This window comes from Uloborus diversus, unplaced genomic scaffold (assembly GCF_026930045.1).
Source record: "Uloborus diversus isolate 005 unplaced genomic scaffold, Udiv.v.3.1 scaffold_14, whole genome shotgun sequence".
Lineage (NCBI taxonomy): Eukaryota > Metazoa > Arthropoda > Arachnida > Araneae > Uloboridae > Uloborus > Uloborus diversus.
Genome location: NW_026558098.1, coordinates 6,557,361 through 6,562,651, shown reverse-complemented (window position 1 = coordinate 6,562,651; position 5,291 = coordinate 6,557,361). Strand labels below are relative to the sequence as shown.

The window sequence follows — 5,291 nt, the reverse complement described above, 5'->3', positions numbered from 1 at the left end:
TCAGCACCAATCACAGGCCATCGCAATGCTTTGTTTTAATTAAACAGTCGGATTCCCCTAGTTCGTACCAGTTCTGAGTCGGCTGTTACACACCCGCCGAAGCAGTAGCTCTGGGCACTCGACCTAGAGCTCTGCACAGTTGAGGTATTCCGCGGGATGGTCCCAAACTTGGTCCGGGCAGGACCACACCGCTAGGCGAGTCCCACCGAGTCCTTTTTCGGTGCCACACCCACTTCGGACCCCAACCCGACAAGCCCAGCCCTCAGAGCCAATCCTTATCCCGAAGTTACGGATCGAATTTGCCGACTTCCCTTACCTACATTGTTCTATCGACTAGAGGCTGTTCACCTTGGAGACCTGCTGCGGATATGGGTACGGACCGGCACGAAAATCACACTTCCTCCCTCGGATTTTCAAGGGTCGGCAGAGGGGCACCGGACACCGCAAGAATCGCGGTGCTTTTACGGGAACAGCGTCCCTCTCTCCGGATGAACCGATTCCAGGGACACGAACCCTTACAAAGAAAAGACAACTCTTCCCCGGGTCCTCCGCCGACATCTCCGAGCTCGTTTGCGTCACCGCACTGGATCCCGAGGGACCGATCTCCGTGTCCGAGTTGGGGAATATTGACCCCATTCCCTTTCGGTCGACAGCGGGACTCGCGCATGACTCGCAAGGCGAATAGTAACGTCCCGCTTCGGAACGGATTTCTCCGATCCCTTAGGACCGACTGACCCATGTTCAACTACTGTTCACATGGAACCCTTCTCCACTTTCAGTCCTCAAGGATCTCACTTGAGTATTTGCTACTACCACCAAGATCTGCACCGGTGGCGGCTCCAGCCGTCCTCGCGGACTGGCCTTCTGCGCTCGCCGCCGCGACCCTCCTACTCACTGCCGCATAAACCTCTCGCTAGAGAGCTCTGCTGCAGCGGTCGAGTATGGGCTAAACGCTGGAGCACCATCCATTTTCAGGGCTAGTTGCTTCGGCAGGTGAGTTGTTACACACTCCTTAGCGGAATTCCAACTTCCATGGCCACCGCCCTGCTGTTAAAAGCGACTAACACCTTTCATGGGGTCTAATGAGCGTCTTTCATCGGGTGCCGTAACTCGACGTTTGGTTCATCCCACAGCGCCAGTTCTGCTTACCAAAAGTGGCCCACTGGGCACTCAACATCCGTACGTCTGGGCTTCGTTTGAGCAAGCCAGACTTCTCACCCATTTAAAGTTTGAGAATAGGTTGAGGCCGTTTCGGCCCCAAGGCCTCTAATCATTCGCTTTACCGGATGAGACTGATATCTCGAGCGCCAGCTATCCTGAGGGAAACTTCGGAGGGAACCAGCTACTAGATGGTTCGATTAGTCTTTCGCCCCTAGACCCGGGTCTGACGATCGATTTGCACGTCAGAACCGCTGCGGACCTCCACCAGAGTTTCCTCTGGCCTCGTCCTGCCCGGGCATAGTTCACCATCTTTCGGGTCCCAACGTGTGCGCTCACACTCCGCCCAACCGGATGACCCGAAGGCCGCCGGAAGAGGACGGGTCGTTGGTGCGCCCCACCGCGAAGGGGGGGATCCCAACTCTGTCGGCTACTGCACGACATTCGCTTTCATTGCGCCTCTAGGCCTGTTCAAGACCCATTGACTCGCGCACATGTTAGACTCCTTGGTCCGTGTTTCAAGACGGGTCGGGTGGGTGACCGACCTACTCGCCGCTAACCACCAGCCTCCCACGGGCACGTCAACACTTACGATTGCGGCGGGGCACAGGCCCACTCGATTGCCGAGTGCAGCCCGACCCAATACAGTCGCTAAATCAGTCCCGAGGCGATCCCGGCACTCCGCTAAAGGGAGGAGGCGGCAGGAGCCCATTAAGCGGGCCTCGTGATACCTCAGTCGGGTGATGTCCCCAAAGTCGGATAGGAACTCTGGCTAACAACCGGCAGACTCTGGAGCATCGTACAGAGTGCCACCGGCCAACTGCCGTTCGCCCGACTCTCAGGTCTTCTCCCAACCGGTTGCGGCGTCCTTCGTGCGGGAAACAAATGCGTCGAATCCATTGCCGATCGGCACCGAACGGGTCCCGAAACGGGGAAGCCCAATAATTTGTGCGGCAGCCACTGGCGTAGTCTCCGACTGAATCCTCCCGCCACAGGATTTCGAGGGCCCACCCGTTTACCTCTGAGCAGTTTCACGTACTCTTGAACTCTCTCTTCAAAGTTCTTTGCAACTTTCCCTCACGGTACTTGTTTGCTATCGGTCTCACGGTCGTATTTAGTCTTAGGTGGAGTTTACCACCCGATTAGGGTTGCACTCCCAAGCAACCCGACTCCGAGGAGATCGCATCCGGAGCAGACGCAGCAACTATGGGCCTCGCACCCACTTTGGGTAACAGCCCCGGTCAGGGGGACTTGCTGCACGGTCAGAACCCCGGAACGCTCACTCCCAAACGCCACATTTCCCACCGCCCTCTCGAGCGGGGGATTCGGCGCTGGACTCTTCCCTTTTCGCTCGCCGTTACTCAGGGAATCCCAGTTGGTTTCTTTTCCTCCGCTTATTTATATGCTTAAATTCAGCGGGTCATCTCGTCTGATCTGAGGTCGACAGATTTTAAATTGAAAGGCGGTTTTCGGATGCGCCCGATACTGGGGCGCGATCTCACCCATCTCGCTCATCCTTTCCCCCACTCGACGGCGAGACAACAGACCGCTGTCGCGCAGCGGAGAGTCAATTCAAGGACTCCTGCCCACGACCAATACGCCAAGGCGGCCACGCCGTCGTAAGCGAGCGGGGGAGGGAACGAAGAACTTCAGGCCGACGGAGCGCGCACCTCGACCTCCCGTGGTAAACGGGGGAGGATCAAGAGGAGGCATCCGACTGCGGCCAAGTAGGAGCGGGAATACGAGCCCCTTCTGCAAGTCTCATCCGACCCTCAGACAGGCGAAGCCCCGGTTAGGACCCGAGGCTGCAATGTGCGTTCGAAAAATCAGTGCTCAATGTGTCCTGCAATTCACACCAAGTCTCGCAGCTGGCTGCGTTCTTCATCGACCCGTGAGCCGAGTGATCCACTGCCCAGAGTTGTCTAGGTTTTTAATTAGACTCGCCTTTCGGCTCGTCTGTAGAGCGTTCGAGAAGTTTCAGATATCGTCCCGCCCCCGGAGGGGCGGGATACGGGGATGCAACGTTCGCGGAAAGCAAACCCAGAGGGTCGGAAGTCCAATACCGGACGACCGCGAGTCCCCGCGACTCCTCCCCTCGGCGGGCAGCCACCGGGTCGCACGTGTCTCGATGCGGCCGAACTGTCGGCTCTTCGAAGGCTAGCACGGTCAGTAACACCGCACCCCCCTCCTGCCGTCGCGATGACAGCCGGGGATACACAGCCACACCATGGGCGACACGTCGACACTCAGGTCTCGTTCGAACTTTTCTCCGGCCCAATCCGCCACATACGGGCGACGGGAAGGGCGGACTTACAGGGTTTTTGACACGAGTCTCAGTCCATACAGGGGACTGGAGTCTCAGTCGGTAATGATCCTTCCGCAGGTTCACCTACGGAAACCTTGTTACGACTTTTACTTCCTCTAAATGATCAAGTTTGGTCATCTTTCCGGCACTTCGGCGCGACCCGAAAGCAGCTCCGAGCGCCAGTCCGAAGACCTCACTAAATCATTCAATCGGTAGTAGCGACGGGCGGTGTGCACAAAGGGCAGGGACGTAATCAACACGAGCTTATGACTCGCGCTTACTGGGAATTCCTCGTTCAAGGGGAACAATTACAAGCCCCTATCCCCAGCACGAAGGAGGTTCAACGGGTTACCCAGTCCTGTCGGACAGGGAAAGCACACGCTGATTCCTTCAATGTAGCGCGCGTGCGGCCCCGAACATCTAAGGGCATCACAGACCTGTTATTGCTCTGTCTCGTGCGGCTAAACGCCGCTTGTCCCTCTAAGAAGAACGTCCAACTTAAGTGATCGGAGCGTCTATTTAGTAGGCTAGAGTCTCGTTCGTTATCGGAATTAACCAGACAAATCACTCCACCAACTAAGAACGGCCATGCACCACAACCCACACAATCAAGAAAGAGCTCTTAATCTGTCAATCCTTCGTGTGTCCGGATCGGGTAAGATTTCCCGTGTTGAGTCAAATTAAACCGCAGGCTCCATTCCTGGTGGTGCCCTTCCGTCAATTCCTTTAAGTTTCAGCTTTGCAACCATACTTCCCCCGGAACCCAAAGGCTTTGGTTTCCCGGAAGCTGCCCGGCGTGTCATTTGAGGAACACAGCCGGATCGCTGGCTGGCATCGTTTATGGTTAGAACTAGGGCGGTATCTGATCGCCTTCGAACCTCTAACTTTCGTTCTTGATTAATGGAAACATTCTTGGCAAATGCTTTCGCAGTTGTTCGTCTTGCGACGGTCCAAGAATTTCACCTCTAGCGTCGCAATACGAATGCCCCCGTCTGTCCCTCTTAATCATTACCTCGTGTTCCGAAAACCAACAAAATAGAACCGAGGTCCTATTCCATTATTCCATGCACCATTATTCAGGCGTCGCGCCTGCTTTGAGCACTCTAATTTTTTCAAAGTAAACGTGCCGGTAACTCAAGACAACCGGTGAAGATCATCTAGAGACACCGGCTGGTTGTTCAGAGCAGGCAGTAACCTCCGTTAGGCGGACCGCCCGTCTGGAACTGAGATCCAACTACGAGCTTTTTAACCGCAGCAACTTTAATATACGCTATTGGAGCTGGAGTTACCGCGGCTGCTGGCACCAGACTTGCCCTCCAATGGATCCTCGTTAAAGGATTTAGAGTGTACTCATTCCAATTACGGGGTCTCAAAAGAGTCCCGTATTGTTATTTTTCGTCACTACCTCCCCGTTCTGGGAGTGGGTAATTTGCGCGCCTGCTGCCTTCCTTGGATGTGGTAGCCGTTTCTCAGGCTCCCTCTCCGGAATCGAACCCTGATTCCCCGTCACCCGTTACGACCATGGTAGGCGCGTAACCTACCATCGACAGTTGATAAGGCAGACACTTGAAAGATACGTCGCCGGGACGGGCCCGTGCGATCAGCCCAAAGTTATACAGAGTCACCACATGGAACGGACACGAGGTCCGATTGGTTTTGGTCTAATAAAAGCGCTCGTCCCCGAAGGTCGGAGCTCTGCTGCATGTATTAGCTCTAGAATTGCCACAGTTATCCAAGTAGGAAGGTACGATCCAAGGAACCATAACTGATTTAATGAGCCATTCGCGGTTTCGCCTTAATACGGCATGTACTTAGACATGCATGGCTT

General features: G+C 55.4%; 3 non-coding genes across 3 annotated transcripts in view; all 3 read right to left on the bottom strand.

Annotated features, from left to right (window-relative positions):
* LOC129232950 (large subunit ribosomal RNA) overlaps positions 1–2,601 on the bottom strand; it is a 3,874-nt gene extending 1,273 nt beyond the window's left edge. Inside the window, exon 1 of the ribosomal RNA XR_008581408.1 lies at positions 1–2,601. This exon is cut by the window's left edge and continues 1,273 nt beyond it. This is a non-coding gene — a ribosomal RNA (large subunit ribosomal RNA).
* A 323-nt stretch (positions 2,602–2,924) lies between these two features.
* Positions 2,925–3,078, bottom strand: LOC129232952 (5.8S ribosomal RNA). Its single transcript, XR_008581410.1, has one exon. It is a non-coding gene; the product is annotated as a 5.8S ribosomal RNA (ribosomal RNA).
* Positions 3,079–3,524: 446 nt separating this feature from the next.
* Positions 3,525–5,291, bottom strand: part of LOC129232947 (small subunit ribosomal RNA) — a 1,812-nt gene continuing 45 nt past the window's right edge. Inside the window, exon 1 of the ribosomal RNA XR_008581405.1 lies at positions 3,525–5,291. This exon is cut by the window's right edge and continues 45 nt beyond it. This is a non-coding gene — a ribosomal RNA (small subunit ribosomal RNA).